The 16,539-nt window shown below is 40.8% G+C and overlaps 1 long non-coding RNA gene across 1 annotated transcript; it reads left to right on the top strand.

Moving 5' to 3' along the window:
• The first annotated feature begins 4,011 nt into the window (after positions 1-4,011).
• LOC120435205 lies at positions 4,012-11,093 on the top strand. The gene is made up of 4 exons (XR_005609585.1): positions 4,012-4,140; positions 10,424-10,565; positions 10,644-10,794; positions 10,878-11,093. It is a non-coding gene; the product is annotated as an uncharacterized LOC120435205 (long non-coding RNA).
• The last annotated feature ends 5,446 nt before the right edge of the window (positions 11,094-16,539 follow it).

Below are 16,539 nucleotides of genomic sequence, written 5' to 3'. Positions count from 1 at the left end.
CTTCTCCCACCCTCACATGAATGGTGCTCCCACTGGCAGCAGGACGCTAAGGCAACGTGACGTCATGAGAAGGCGTTTAAACAGCATTCAGTTCAAAACCATTTAAACTGTCGTGTCAACGAATGTCACGCTTTTCGTTTAGCATCTAAGGTGATTTAAACCACGTAAATTTTATACTGTGAAGAAATCACGTGTCACAGCGAACTTTTTATTAATAACGAAAAATCCCAGAAGACAGAAGTGTGACAGAGTTAACAGATGGAAGAGAGACATGTTATGATGCATGGTTTAGGGCAGGAGGCAGAGCTGCAGTGTAATGTTTGCACTGACTTTAAGTACATATGCAAGAAAGACTTCATTCATTTGAAATGCTTGGACATTTGGCTAAGAACAGCAGCAAGTCGATCTATAGGTGCTGTTTGGTTTGTCAGCGTTTTGTAACCCCAACACCACAGGAAGACAAATGTTTCCTGTCTTTCATACCAGCTATCACCGGATGATCTCTAATTTCCTGCTTCTTATTAGGAAAGACTGAAGTTATTGTCCTAAAAATCTTTCAGGTCAACAGTTGCCTTCAGGCCCTTTATATTAAAAGATAAAGACCCTAATGGTGTAGGACAGAAACATGGTCTCTAACTAGATACTTACTTTGGCCTCCAGTAACACTATGATGATACTCGGAATAACTTATGACCAGGATGTGTTCTTCAGTGTGCCTATTAAACAATTATATAAAAGTGCTTTCTTGCATTTACCGAAAAAGTAGTTTTTTAAAAAAAAAAACAAGATTAAAAAACATTTAATCTGTACAATAATGCTAAAATAAGACAGAATGAAACAGAATTTCAAGGGAGAGTGGAGTGGAGAGAGAGAACCTTCATCTTTAAGGCCTGTCTTTTAACACTTTTTTTAAAGATTAGTTTTAAAACTTTACCTTTTGATAAAGCTTATAGTTAGGCCTGGATCAGGTAACCCTGAACCTTAGATATGCTCATAGGTCTAGGCTGGGGGGACCTACCCATGGTGCACTGAGCATTTCTTCTTCACTCACAACCCTTTTTTTTCAAAAAGGATTGGCTTCTGTAAAATTAGTTTGAGCCAAGTGAAACAGTGAGATACAGGCCAAAAGCAGGTATCTCACATCAGACTTCTTTTCTCCCTTTGTCTCTCTTTTCTCTGACATGTTCATGTCAGATGAACAGAAAAATTGTCCTGTCTGAAAATGACTTAATTTTATTCCACATTATGAAAATTTATAGCATTCTTATTTGTCCAATACTGTCATATGTGAGTATAGTCCCACCTAACAATGATAGTATGGTTCCCTACCCATAGTTTATCAGTACCTTTACCAAACAGTAGCATAAACCCTACAGTTATGTATTTACTCTATTCTTTACTGAAAAGGCTTGAATACATTTCTGTTTCTTTAAACAGCATTATTAAAATATCTCCTAAACGGTTTTATGAGTGCAAAACTACAAGACATGATACCACTGGAGAGAAATCTGCAGGCCAGTGTTTTTCTTCATACTATGCCAATTTCTTTTCTGCATCTTTGGAATGCATCATCGAGTTCAGTGGTTCAGATTAAGAAAGGGGATGGAAAATACATTTTCAAACACTCTTGGGACATTATGAATACTTTCTTATGTGATTTTAACTCACAAACATGCCTGTAGTTTTCAGTAGCTGCAGTTTCTCAGGGCCCAGTAAAATCCTTTGAGACCATCTGAATTTGCTAATTTTTCTACACAAACAACTTTTAAAGAAAGTCCTGGAAATTGTATAGAAAAGCAGAGAAGTGTAATTTTTTGTGTCATCTGTTTTTCAGGTTTACATTTTTAGGCTACATCTTTGCAAGTTTTATAGACTTACTGAGCTTTATAGATGCAGAAGATTTATAAAGGATTACAATAAAATTTTGTTTTTAAATGATGTTTTTTTGTTTTGTTTTGTTTTTTTTTTGTTAAGGGGACAAAAGTTATCTAAAGCTTCCTGTCCCTGTGTGAACAAGTAAATCACCCCTAACCTAATAACTGCAATGGCAGCAAGAACTGCAGTGAGACTTTCATGGTGCTGTGGAGAATTTCCTTCCCACTCTCCTTTGCAGAAGTGTTTTATTTTAACCACATTGGAGAGTTTGAGCATGACCATCCCGTTTTAGGTGTTAGCAAATGTGAAACAAGTCTATTGTTTTTGTGGCTTTTCATTCTGAAACTCCCCCACAGATTCTATTTTTGCACACTGACCATAAATGAGACAAATGAGGCCTGCAGTTCTTTAAATATTGTTCTGGGTTCTGAGTGACCTCCTTGATGAGTCAACAATGCGCTCTTTGAGTATTTTTGGTCGTACAGCCTTTACTGGGAAGTTTCAACACTGCTCCTATTTTCTCTGTGGATAATGGCTCCCTGTGGTTCACTGGAATCCCAGAGCCTTAGAAATTGTTTTTAAACCCTTTACAGACTTATAGATAGCAAAGAATTTGTTTCTTAGTTGTTTCTTTAGATTGTGGGATGTGTTTTGCTTTTTGAGATCTTTTAGCCTACGCCACAACTTCATTGCTGAGGATGTTACAAGGAGGAGTAAAATAGTGGCACAGTCTACAGTGTGCATATGGACATTACTTGTATTTTTATTGTACAAAACAAGAAGAATATGACGATAGGTGTTTATTTTGAGAGAATGGAGTAACCTGTAAAAACTATTTACGTACTTAGATTGGCTCTCACTTGGTATTGGCTCTCTCTGCAGTAGAGTATAACTTCCTTTTCCTACAGCCCGGGGATGTTTTGATGTAGCTTATCTGCGTAGCCAATTTAATTAAAAACTTAACGATAATGTCTTATTTCATAGTGTAATTCATCCACCCTAAAAAAAAAAAAAAAAAACAGTTTCATTTGTTATCAGCCTAAGTCAGGCGATAGTGGTATGTCCCGGGGTGTGTGTCTGCAGGGGAGGGGTGGAGCAACGGAATGTTCATGGGGCAGCGCCAGAGGAGGCTAGCAGAAACAGCTGACTCCTGTCACACTAATTATGCTTTCCCCCTATTTCAGTAGCTGTTGGGGTCTGAGGTCTCTACCAGAGAAGCGGTTTCAGCATCTCTCCATGTTTTTAAGAGGTTGAGGTGATAAATCTGAGTGGCTCCTCCCATGTCTGACTGTGCCACTTCATAGTCGGTGTCGCCCACAAGCCATGTGACCACAAAGGGCGTCTTGAACTTCAACATTATGCACTCCACACTGTACATTAATGCCACTGTTTTGCACGTCCAACTACCAACCTCTATATTTTATATATTTTATTTTATTGCTTACTCTATTTAATTTGTAAAATATGTATACACACACACACACACACACACACGTAGAAAAACATATTTAGTATACACATCCAGTAATGCATATACTCTTATATATTGTACATATATTTATTACTTTCAGATTTAGCCATTCTTATATTTTGCTTGTTTTACGTTATTGTATTTTTGCACAACTCTGTTGCTTGTGAAGCTCGCACACAAGAATTTCACTCGCATGTACTGTACCAGTGTACCTGCACATGTGACGTGACAATAAAAGTGATTTGATTTGATGCATGCTCAATCATCCACGTAAGTAAATCCCAACAGTTTATTCTGTTCATCTGGACGTAGCATTTTCAGTGGGAGAAACATTTAGTCACTCATCCAAGTGATTTCTTCAGTCTCAGCTGACTGCAGGTTTCCCAAACCTTATAAACAGTACATTTGCACAAAGACTGAAACCAGCCCACTAAATGAACAATGGGCTGGGAGGTCAGTTCCTTAATCATTAATGTGAAAATTCTCATGATCATTGATCAACAACTACTGACCAAAGACCACTGATCAACGGCCATGAGTACCATTCCCAGAATGTAAATAACCCTAAATGCCTTTATTTACTTCCTTGCACCTTATTTTGACACTCATCGCTGTCTTCTACTACCAACTTCCTGTTTGGGTGTAGACGCTTTTATTTTGGTGGGACGATTTCCTGTAAAACTGTTTTTGGCGCAGTTTTTCAGCGGCAGTCGCGGGAGTTTGAAATGTGATGGTTTAACGGAGCCCATGGAGATTTCTTTCGTCATTAGCAGCCCCCTTGATAGAGGCACAAGGTATGTTTACAACATAAATAAGGACATGTTTAGATGTTTGTGTGACAGAGGCTATATTTGTTAAATTTTATGTTGAAGCTTACTTTATGTTATAAGGTTTACGATTGTAAGAGTGTGGATTTTTTTTTTTTTTTTGCTTACACACTGTTTCTATGTATACATCTCCAGCTCTTACGGTCAGATTGATGGTTTACTGCCATTAAACCTTCAAAACTTCATCATTAAAGTGTCATCCTTCATTGGGGGGGGGTTGCTACACAGAAAGTTGGGGAGAATGTTGTTGCTGTGATTTGGTGCTGTACAAATAAAATTGAATTGGATTGAATTTAACCAATTCAGACATTATAAAGGCTAGGTTACGCTTCCAAACAATATGAAACCCAGCTGGGTTTGATGATGCTGATCTGTAAAACAATGACATAGAAAAGCGCTGCACAATTCCAATTAAAGCTACTTATTATACCAGACAGCCAGCAATTGTGATCAATACCTATTTTGAAGAAAAATAATGTTAACATTCATGTTGCTTACAAAAAGTCAATTTATAAAGAAAAACACATTAGGAAAAGACTGCTGTGTTTACTGTAGTAACCACACAGGTTTACAGCTGTTTGTGGGGTCAGTTGACCTTTTGTGCACAGCCCTCAACTTTGGATGTGTTTGGCTGATCATGTTCATGTCACCAAGTCTGTTCTTCATGCTATCAAGCTAGAACCTGGCATAGTTGTTCTAGCTTGATAATATTCTGAACCATGAAGAACCTTCCTGAAGTTTATGGTGCAATGAATGCTGCATCCTGTAACACTGGCATGATGTTTTACTGTGAGTCTGGCGTTTTGGTTAAAGTGAACATGAGGCCTCCTGTTTCTGTTTTCTTCAAACCAGAAGTGTAAGTGAGAATTTAAAAAAAAAAGGAAAAGTGATTTCCCACTAAAAATGTTAAGAGATCACCTGTAATTAATGGATTTGTTTTCCTAATATGTTTTAACAGTATAAATATATTCCTTATGGCAGCACAGTATGTGAGTAATGGGTCATAGTGAGGATGACATCACCTGAAAAGTTGTGATTTGGCACTATATAAATAAAATTGAATTGAATTGAATTGAACTTGATACACCAAATAAAGTTTTCTGGTGAAAGTAGAAAAAAAACAGAGAATAGTATGGTATCTGGCGGCACCTAGAAGCACTCGGTATGCCACCTGTCGAAACTGGGGTGACGCGCTCCAAAACCTCGTTTAGTCATGTTCACATGATCTGGGTGTTTTGAAATGCACTTTGGAGCAGTGTTTTGAATCTGCACTTCAGACGCTCAAGACAGTGTTGAAACATCTATTTCGAGCTTACCATCTCTATTGGTCGGATTGTCTGCTCTTCCCTGGAGTTTTTTGTGTGTCTGTGATTAGTTTAGCTCAGTTCAGTTTCTGTAATTTGACATTTTAGTTTCCTTTGTATTGCCTGATCCATTCTTGTACCTGGATATTCAGCCAAATAAACGGCTCTAAGCACCTGCATTTGGGTCCTCCTTACTTCCTGCCCCACGGAGTCAAAATCTACTTCACATACGTTTTTTATTTTTAATTTAAATCAAATCCATGTGCAATGCTACTCAAATGGGATACTGTAGTCCAGAGTAGGAGGTATGGACTAAAGAAAGCTTATTTAAAGAGGGTGAAGTGACTGGTTAAGAGTTTTATTATGTTACACCTACATTAACCTACTAAGACCCGAACTCTTCCACGGCATGCATTTTTAATTTCTCTTTGATATTTGGGCATATTGGGGCCAGATGAATGTAAAAACAAAGAATTTCCAGAAATTTTTTTTTTTTTTTACCTTATTTTTGTTTTTAAGAAAAATGAGAGCCACAAATGAGGATATTCATTTAAAATTTTGATAGAACAGTAGCAGTATAATGTCCTCGTAAGTGGATATCAGGCCCATGTAGAGCAAAATTGAGTATTTTGGTCAAAATAACCAAAAATGTGATGTCCACATATGTGGACGGCAGGTCCTAGGAGGTTAAACCACGGCAGCTGCTTCTTCTTTCTTGATTGACAGTAACATTAACATTGCAAAAGCAGCAAAACCGATCTCGTTAAACTGCCCAATCCCAAAACTCCTGCAAACATGTTAAATGCAGGCACTGAGCACTTATCTAAATGAAATATATTAGCTGATGTGTTCTGCATACATTATTTTCAGATTCATGCTGACTCAAGCTTATCTCTCCGGATAATCAAGTGATGCTCCCCTTGGTCATGATCAAATGGATCTGGTCCAGATATTCAGTTCTACATCTGCACCGTGCAGGTGGACAGTGCAAAGTTTAACCCATTCATACAAAACAGTCATGTTAGATATTTTAGTTAAAGATTAAACCTACCACTTTAATTCTCTACATGTATCTGAAGGTTTCCAGGATACTCATGCTGTAAGCATTTCTAATACTGGAGGTTAGGGTTATAGTTCAAATTGAGTACAAATGGGTTCATACAAGTTGTGCTGAAATAACCGTAATAACCGTGAAGAGGAACAAGTAAAGAGGAAGAAGAGATTCCTGTGGGAACAGAAAACAGATGTATTGTTAAGTAACACATCAAAAAACTATGGAATGGTAAATGATAAATGGCCTGTATTTGTATAGCGCTTTACACATTCAGTCATCCACCCATTCACACACACATTCACACACTGGTGATAGCAAGCTACATTGTAGCCACAGCCACCCTGGGGGGCACTGACAGATATTGTGTCTCAATATCGAGAATCCATTTTAGAGGATGGTGAAACAAATGGTGAAACAAATAGTAGACACACACATACCACCTACGGTAACCCTCTGTGAAGGAAGTGGACACACACGTACCACCTACAGTAACCCTCTGTGAAGGAAGTGGACACACACGTACCACCTACGGTAACCCTCTGTGAAGGAAGTGGACTTTGAGAGCTCGTTTGACTGTTTCCCTTGGGGTATCCTGTGTAGAGTGCTCTGAGAGTATGGGATACCAGGCCACTTTGGGGTGGGGTAACGGTTTTACAAAGCAGCATGTCCACTGCTAATGTTGCTTTCTCAGTTCTGTCCAGCTCTATATTATTAATTCTTTACGCATTATTATAATATCTTACATGTGCTGTTGCACTATAAAGACTCCTGGACAGTCCCCTAGGCTCCATAGAGGAGTTGAGTGAGAGGAGGATGTTAGCCAAGCTAATGTGCATTATGGACAACACCTCTCTCCACCTGCATGAGACTGTGGAGGCCCTGAGCAGCTCTTTCAGCAGTGTCTGTTACAGCCATAGTGTAAAACTGAGTCCTATTGTCAGGCTGTACAATAGGCACACAGGATAATTGGAGATTAAGTATCGGAATTTCAGGAGTGGGACCATGCCTCCTAACACGCTCCTTCCGGTTCTCACCTATATAGGTTCATTCTCGTTTACATGCCCCAGCCTCCCTCCCTCCCCTTTTCAATTCTTTAACTTCTTCACTTCTCTTTAGTACATGGGGATCTGCCAGGCAGGCCCGGGAGCCATCGCCAGTCCCCTTCGAGGCCTTCCCCAAACCTCAGCTCAATTCATGTCCAAGCATTCAGCTTTACCTACTAAAACATTGTCAAACCTAAAATGAGGACGTGGGCCCAGTTAGTGAAATATGGGTTAAAAAATACATGTGTATTATTGTCACTCTCACTGCACTTTATGAACATAAGCAAATAATAATAATAATAATAATAACATGGGTGTATGCTATTGTATATAACAACCATCTTTATAAAGCATTGATTTGGGCTTTTTTGCCCAGTATATCGCTAATTCTCTTTTCTTCCTGCCCCTTCTGCTGCTGTAACAAGTTAATCTCCTCAGTGTGGGATCAAACAAATTATATTTGTATGTCTGTTTAATTTATTAAAGGAAAAAGCTAGCCAAGCTTACCTGGACCTGTGAAAAACTAATCCCCCTCCCCTGTTAAAATAATGTTTGATTAACCAATTAAAAGAAACAAACAAAACTAAGTTCTATTTCACTAACCAGTGTTGCCAACTTAGCGACTTTGTCGCTATATTTAGTGAGTTTTCAGACCCCCTTAGGGACTTTTTTTCTATAAAGCGACTAGCGACAAATCTGGCGACTTTTTCTGGTGTTATTGGAGCCTTATTTATGACGACTTTTTGAGGTGAAAGCGCGTATCGCTCTTACTCTCAACAAGCAGCGGGTGCACCTCACTCGTGCCAAAGCGCTCACAGGCGGACGATAGTCCTCCCCCAGCTGCTATCAGGGCAGGAGATGTTCACATCTATGCGTTCAAACGGCAAATGAATCGCGCCGACGAGCAAAGCGGCCGCTCCCCGCACTGACTGTAACGCAGTCAATTCTTCTTTTACTGTTATGCTGTTTTGTGGATCACAAGGTTTAAAACTACTTATAAACACACACACTCACACACACACACACACACACAAAGTAACTCCACCAGAGTGTCACTTTTGCCGGTCCAAACCCGGATAAAGGAGCAGGGTTAGAATTGTGACATTAAAAAACAATAATTGCTAAAAGAAATTTAATTTGTAGTTCTAAATAAATTCTAAATGCATTTAAGACGTGCTTTACTCACTTTATGTCTTGTTCCACGTTGTTATTTCTCTCTTCAACAACGTAGGTAGGTTACAATCACATTAGCATGACCAGTTATGCAAATTACGCAATGACTTCATTCAGCGACTTCTAGCGACTTTTAGGACAGCCAATAGCGATTTTCCTTACTGAGGAGTTGGCAACACTGTCACTAACCACCCTTAGGCCTTATTAATGTCAGACCTCTTTAAAAATGAATAAAGAAAAAATACTTAAATAGAATGTAAAAAATAGATTACATGAAGGGTTCGGGGCATTTCTCACTGTGGGGGATGCTCTGAGAAAACCCAGGACAGAATGACGAGATTACATGTCGTGGCTGGCGTCGGAACGCTGGATTGAGAGTCAGATCTGGAGATGTCTATCTGGACTACTGCCGTGTAACCCATACCTGGGTTAGTGATGGAGGGCGGACGCACGAAGTGCAAATTGGGCAATGTGTTTTTATTGAATATCTGTACTGATTTTTGTAAATCTTCTCCCTCTGATGAATGGCCCCCATACAATAATAACTCAAAAGACTCAAACTAACAGTGGAAACATGAATAGTCTTGAAGCAGTGTATGTTTGATTGTATTAGATAGTAGATATATTCTCAAGATGCATATTTTATGAATGGGTGATAGTGTGAGTGTCTGTTTTGCTGCCCCAGGAACTGGAGGACTTGCTTTGGTGAATGGAACCATGAATTCTGCCGTCAACTAAAACATCCTAAAGGAGAATGTCCACCCATCTGTTCATGACCTCAAGCTGAAGCACACTCGGATTCTGGACAATGAGCAAAACACACCAGCAAGTCCACCTCTGAATGGCTTCATAAAAACAAAATGAAGTCCAAGTCCAGACTTGAATCCGATTGATATGCTGTGATGAAACCTGAAAACGTGGTTCATGCTGGAAAACTCTCCAATGTGTCTAAATTGTAACGATTCGGCAAAGATGAGTGGGCCAAAATACCTCCACAGTGCTGTAAAACACTCATTGCCAGTTATTGCAAACACTTGATTGCAGTTGTTGCCGCTCAGGGAGGCCCAACCAGTTATTAGGTTTAGGAGGCAATCACTTTTTAACATTGTGCCATTTAGTGTTTGATTTTTTTCTGCCTTTAATAATAATAAACATTTTCATTTAGAAAATGTATTTAGTGTTTACTTGTGTTGTCTTTGGCCAATATTTATGATTGAAAAAATTTAAGCGTGACAAACACCCCCCCCCCCAAAAAAAAGGAAATCAGGAAGAGGGCAAACACTTTTTTCACATCACTGTACTCTATCCAATATATTTTACTAAATCATAGATTTTTAAAGTCAGAAATTCCCTAGTGACTCCTGCGTGTCGCTCTCACCATTTTCCAAGTAGACGAGACTAGACAAGGACATGAGAAGCCAAGCAGGAAAGACAAGGGAGAGGGAGAAAAGTGCGACCGCCTTGGTCAAGAGCCAAACGAGGGTATCATCTATATTGATGGCTTGGTGATACATTTCTTATCTGTTCACATTCCTGCAGAAACACAAAAGTCCACACACAGAATTCAGACATTAGAAGATTCATTTTCACTACTCAAGCTCATTTATCATTTAACATATTAATCAGACTTGTAGTTTGATTTATGTGTTATGGTCCGTGGCTCTGTGTCTGGGCAGTGTGTGGGATGCCCTGGTGGCCACACCCCCGGACTGGGCCATCACCATCACACCTGCGTCCCATTCCAGGTGATTACCAGGAGGACTATTTAACCCTGCGCTGACGGATGCTCCACGCCAGTCCGTTAGTCACCCATCAGTGGTAACTAGGCTCCCTGCAAAGCTTTGTGTATATCCAAGTGTTGCATGAACTGTGTTAATTCTGCCTCTGTGTGCCCAGGTTACTATCTGGCGTTTTGTGCCTGCCACCGGCCTATCCTCATGCCTGCTCGGATCTCTGAGTGCACCATCTATCCTCATCCCTGCCTCCTCGTATTTGCCTCCCACGGACACGCTTCCCCCCCTCCGAGTCCCACGGTCCGGCTCTCATCGTAAGCCAGATTACTATAGCCCTGCCTCGTTGTGTCTCTTCATTTCCCTGCTCACCAGTAATTTTCTTCCCTTTCTGTTGCAGCCTCCCATGGTCCCGAATACAGCTTCGCTGTGTATTTTGTCTTCCAGGTTTCCTTCAGTTGCGTGATTTTGCTTCCTTGGTTGTTCTGGGTCACCTTTTGTTAAATCAATAAAATCTGTACTTGCTCACATTAAGGGTATTGAGTTTGCTTTTGGGTCCCGCTTTAGTGTATGAACTGCGCTTCATGACATTATGTGTTTGATTAAGAATAAAAAAATTTACTATTAGCAAAAAAACCATACTCACAACTCTGCTTTAGTACTCTGTATTATTCTCAAAACGTAAGGTTGAATGTCAAGACCATTTACCCCGACTCAGATGTGATGCAAGTGGAAACATGGGAGACTCTGTCCCGCCTCTTTTAACAAAACATGGAAGCAAAATGTCATTAGGCTACAGAGAATATGAAGCTTAATAGAAACATGTTACACAGTTTTGACCAAAGTGGATATAAAGCTAGACTACATCTTTCACTGCTTTGGGAATGCCTCAGTGGTAGAACTGGAAAAGGTTTAGGAACTGGAGTGGCTAGAAAACGTGACCAAGGAAATGATGGTCTGAGGAGCTCTCCTTAGATTGCTGGTTTGTGACCATTTACCATTTTGCAATTTGGAGCATAGTTACCTCAGAAAAAAAAGTCAGTCTCTCAAATACAGATGTGACATTCACTGCTATGAATGTAAACTTATTTGAAACACCGTGTGGAAATGTTATCAAAACGAGCAAGTATTGATGTGGGTGGATTGCTCAAAGCTGTAAGCATAGTACTACTAAAGGGTGAATACATACATATATGCTACCTGCAGGGGGCGATGTGTCCTAATTCTAAAAACATGGTGGAAGGGTGATCTTTAATCTTCAACACTCTTATATGGATCATCCATCCATTCTCTTCTCTTATCCTTTTCAGGGTTGCCGGGGCTGGAGCCTATGCCAGCTGTCTCCCAGCGAGAGGCTGCGTACATCCTTGACAGGTTGCCAGTCTGTCGCATGGCTGACACAGAGAGACAGACAACCACGTGCACTCAGATTCACACCTATGGGCAATTTAGAGTTACCAGTTAACCTAACCCCACTAACTGCATGTCTTTGGACTGTGGGAGGAAGCCAGAGTACCGGAGAGAACCCACACAAACCCGGGTAGAACATGCAAACTCCACAAAGAAAGACCCCGGCGTGATGGTGGAATTGTTCTTTTTCTGCATAAGTGAGATTTCCCTCAGGTTTGCAGGGTAGCGTGATGTTTTTCTTGTCAATCTTACAACAGAAGTACCAGTTAGTGATGTTCGATTCGTGAACGAATCGTTCAATACTCGAGAATCACTTTACTGACTCGTGAATCATGATTCACAAGCCCAACTGTCTCACTGACTCATCCCTGTTGCTGTTAGCAAACTAATTCCATTAGTAGAAATATATCTAGCTTATAATTAAAATTATGGGGGGAAAAAACAACAGCCAGTTTCTTAACAAAAACATTTCTGCTCTGAACTGGAAGAAAAAACCCTGAGTAGAAACCTCACATCAAGAAAATAGCTCCTCGGTTCACTGTAGCATCGCTCAGCTAACATGCTAACAGCACATTTGAGTTACTCACCCCCTCCCTTCCTGTGCTGAATCGTAGAGTACGTGAATCACTCAGGACTCGCTAACCCCCTCCCTTGCTGTGCTGAATCGTAGAGTACGTGAATCACTCACTGACTCACTCACCCCCTCCCTCCTGGCTCAGAGCTCAAACGAGTTGAACGAATCACTGACTCACTCACCCCCTCCCTTCCTGTGCTGAATCGTAGCATAGAGGAATCACTCACTCACTCACCCCCTCCCTCCCGATTCACAGCTTCTTCTTCTTCTTCTTGGTTAGCAACCAACGTTAAGGTGCATTAGCGCCCCCTGGCACACAGCTCAGTGGATCCTCGTGCTTCATACGACATACTCACCCCTCCCTCCCGGTTCTCAGCTGTTGAAACTCAGAGCGTGTTACCGTGGAAGAGTCGCTCCTTCACCTAAGATGAAGTCCGATAGTCTGACTGACGCAGTATAACATTCATTCTACACATTGTTTTTTTGCAAAGATTATAAGCAAACTAAAGGAAAAAATATATAAACTCAGTTCCACCGCTATTAAAAAAAAAAAATACTCAGACTCGCATTCTGCTGCTGCAATAATGTAAGTTAAAAAATTAGAAATTCACTATTTCACTAAATTATTTAGATAAGAAAATATATATGTGACACATTTGAGGAAAATACTAATGATAAAAAAACAGAAAATTCTAAAGGTGTTTGTGTTTTTTTTCCACGTGTATGGGGCAAGGGGGCGGTACTACGGTGTTGTTTGCAGGCAGTGCGACTTAATGATACGAGGAAAAATGGATAGTCGTCGAAGAAGTGATATTTGGATGCATTTTGAAATGAAAAGTGCAACACATGCACAATGCAACATTTGCAAGGCAGTTTTGTCTTTTCGAGGGGGAAGCACATCAAATATGAGAAGACATCTCAGTAGCAAGCACCCCACAGTCATGCTACAACAACAGCACAGTCAAAACCCAGCTACTACCATTGGACAACCTAGCGGCCAGCAGCAGGAGCAACAATCTTCAACAGCAGCATTATCAACAGCAGTCACATCACCTGTTTATTCCAGCAGCTCAACAAGTACTCAGCAAGAAAATACAAGCACACACACAGCAGGGCAAGGACAACAATCAGCAAAAAGGAGACAGAGGCAGTCTTACATGGGAGCATTTGTGTCAAGGCCCATGATGCCACTTCAGCAGAGCAAGGTTGACCAGGCTCTGGTTAAAATGATTGCCCAAGATTTTCAGCCCTTTTCAATCGTTGATGACAGAGGATTTAGGGAATTCACCAAGGCACTTGATCCTTCATATGTTCTTCCCAGTAGAAGTACAGTATCCAGACAGCTGATGCCCGATTTGTTTCAGAAGATAAGAGCTGATGTTCAGGAAAAAATCAAGACAGCACCTGCTGTGTGCTTAACAACTGACTGCTGGACCTCCAGCACATCAACAAGTTACATGTCTGTTACATGCCACTATGTGACCGAGTTTAAGCTGCAGTCAAACTTGTTGGACTGTTTTGAATTAACAGAAGGAGGGATATTAGACCCCTTCTGTCAAAATATTCATGAGCTTTTTGAGTGTTAGGTTCTATGAATTATTCATGAGCTCAGGAAGTAATTAAATTATGATAATAATTAAATTATGATAATAATTAAATTATGATATTCATAAAAATTATGATTTTCATAAAATTATGATATTCATCCAAAATATGCTAGTTCATTGCTTTTCTTCCCCCCAAAATAAGAACTAATTGCTTATTTTAGAAAAGTTTTTATATCAAATAGCACTCTTTTATTTTTTAATCCAATAAAACTTTTTCCTTTTCCCCTAAAGAAACGCCATCTGGTGGTGGGTCAGCGCATGACAGCGCATGAGTGCACAGGGCGCGCACGAGCGCGCCTGTGTGTCAGGCGCGCTCGTGCGCGCGCCTGACTCGGGACCGTGCTTCTGTGGGGGCTCCGTGTTTATGGGTGAAAATGTGTTAAACCAGTATAAATGTGCTTAGTTAAACTTGTGCTTTTGTAACGTTCAGTATGGCCAGACATACAGGGTGCATGCCTTGTGGGAAAAGTTTATTTCAATTTATATGCATTTGTTTAATCCAAACAAAGAAATTTAAAATCAAACTCAGAGTCACAAAAACACTCGCGATCTCCGCGGGTCCCACCCGATCCTTAGACAAATAAGCAGGGACAAACTCCTCAAAACCCTCCGCGTTTTTCTCCAAAACCCCTAGAAATAACCTGTAGGCACCCTCCTATCCCCAATCCTGAAACCAAATCCTTAGTCTTTTTCTCAAAAACAGCCCTATCACTAGCTCCGTGTCTAAGTTCTTACTCGCGATCCTTAGGCACATAACCGGCGAATCCTCCTGAAAACAAAACAAAACAAAAAAAAACCTCCGCGGTTTCTCTCCAAAATACGCAAAACAAAAACCCTAGAAATAACCTGTAGGGAACCCCGTATACCCAAAACCTTATACTCGATAACAGGGCAAATCCTGAAACCAAATCCTTAGTCTTTTTTTTTTCTCAAATTCCGCTCAGAGTCTAAGTTCTCCCTTCGCTCCGAGCCGCACCGGCCCGCAACCAGAGCAGTGTCTTTTCCTTCTTGTTCGCTCCACCATCTACTGCTTAATGATTCTGGTTTTCGTTTGAAATTTGCGCCGGAGATCCACTCCGCCTCCCAGGTGCCCCGCTGCCAATCACATAACAAAAGGGCGGCTCCATTCGCACCCGCTCACCCAATCGCGCTCAGCTTGGATTTTCACGACCCCGCTCAGGTTAAGACTTTCTTCGGTCTCTCACAAGCCATCTGACTTCGGAAGCATGGACAGCTGGCTCTCACTCAGGTTAAATAATTTAACATTTAGGCCTAAATGTAACTCTTCTTTTCTACCGGAAAAAAAAAAAAACCCTATGCAAGAGAGATTCCGATTTTGGGGCTATGCCTTCAGCCTAAGAGAGAGCAAAATCTTTTCTACCAGCTAAAAGGAGGTGAAAGTTTTGGTCCCCTCACACCGCGGATCGCCTTTACTTTGTCTAATTGGGGTGTTTTGAGCCTCATCGCTACGCCCGAAGTGCAGAAGAGCCTGCGGAAACGAGCTCGCAACAACCGAGAACCAGGGATCAACAACAACTCGCGTCGCTTTCCCTATGTGCATATCACTCGGTAAGTGTTCATCTTCCTCTCTAACTACATTTTTGCATTTTCCTTTTTACCATTCTCTCAATCCTTGCATTTAAAAATATCACATTGGTTTGTAACACGTACAATACACCATCCGTCCATCCATTCGCTTCCGCTTATCCTTTTTTCAGGCTCGCGCTGTGCGCTGGAGCCTATCCCACGTACAATACACTTTAAAAATATATATAAGATCCAGTTTAACTCCCGTCAAAGCTTATACATTACATCTCTACATCACCTATCATTTTCTCATCAGGTATCTCATATCATCTTGTTATTGTTATGTTATGCTCCTTTGATATTTTGCTAGTTTGCGTGTTTTAAAATTCTTTTTGTTTTTCTTTATATTTTTTAGACTCTCATTTAAGCCAGATGTGTTAACCTGATCCCTACGAAACACCAGCTCTCTGTGGATTTTGACCGCGAGTGACCGGATGTTGTTTCCGGCCTGAGGTTGCCTGAAATGCCGTGAGGCTCGTTTGAAAGATTGCGCCCGAGACCAACTCCGCCTCCAAGGCGTGCCTACCTTTAGCTGCCACCAGTGACATATCAGAGCCGGGCTCCACATATCCAATCAGGAGCACGAGCAAGACAGCTTTTGCAGACTCTCCAGAAATATACAAGTCCTTACCAACTGCTCTGCAACCCAGTGTTTCTGGTCCCTCACCAACATCGCTTTTTGAGATTTTTTTTTACGAACCACCAAAAAGCAATTTTACCCCCAGTACAGAAGACTGGATCTGAGGGCAGCAGCGGGGACAAATGATTGTAATGAAGCGACAGACATTTCATGGCTGGTCTTAGATAATTGTGAGTCATTGTGTCTTATGGTGAAAAGTACATAGTTTTGCAAGAGGCATACAAGCACTGTGGAAAAAGTAATC

This window comes from Oreochromis aureus, linkage group 20, assembly GCF_013358895.1.
Source record: "Oreochromis aureus strain Israel breed Guangdong linkage group 20, ZZ_aureus, whole genome shotgun sequence".
NCBI classification, from domain to species: Eukaryota; Metazoa; Chordata; class Actinopteri; order Cichliformes; family Cichlidae; genus Oreochromis; species Oreochromis aureus.
The sequence above is the reverse complement of the archived record's forward strand: the minus strand, read 5'-3'. Positions and strand labels throughout refer to the sequence as shown.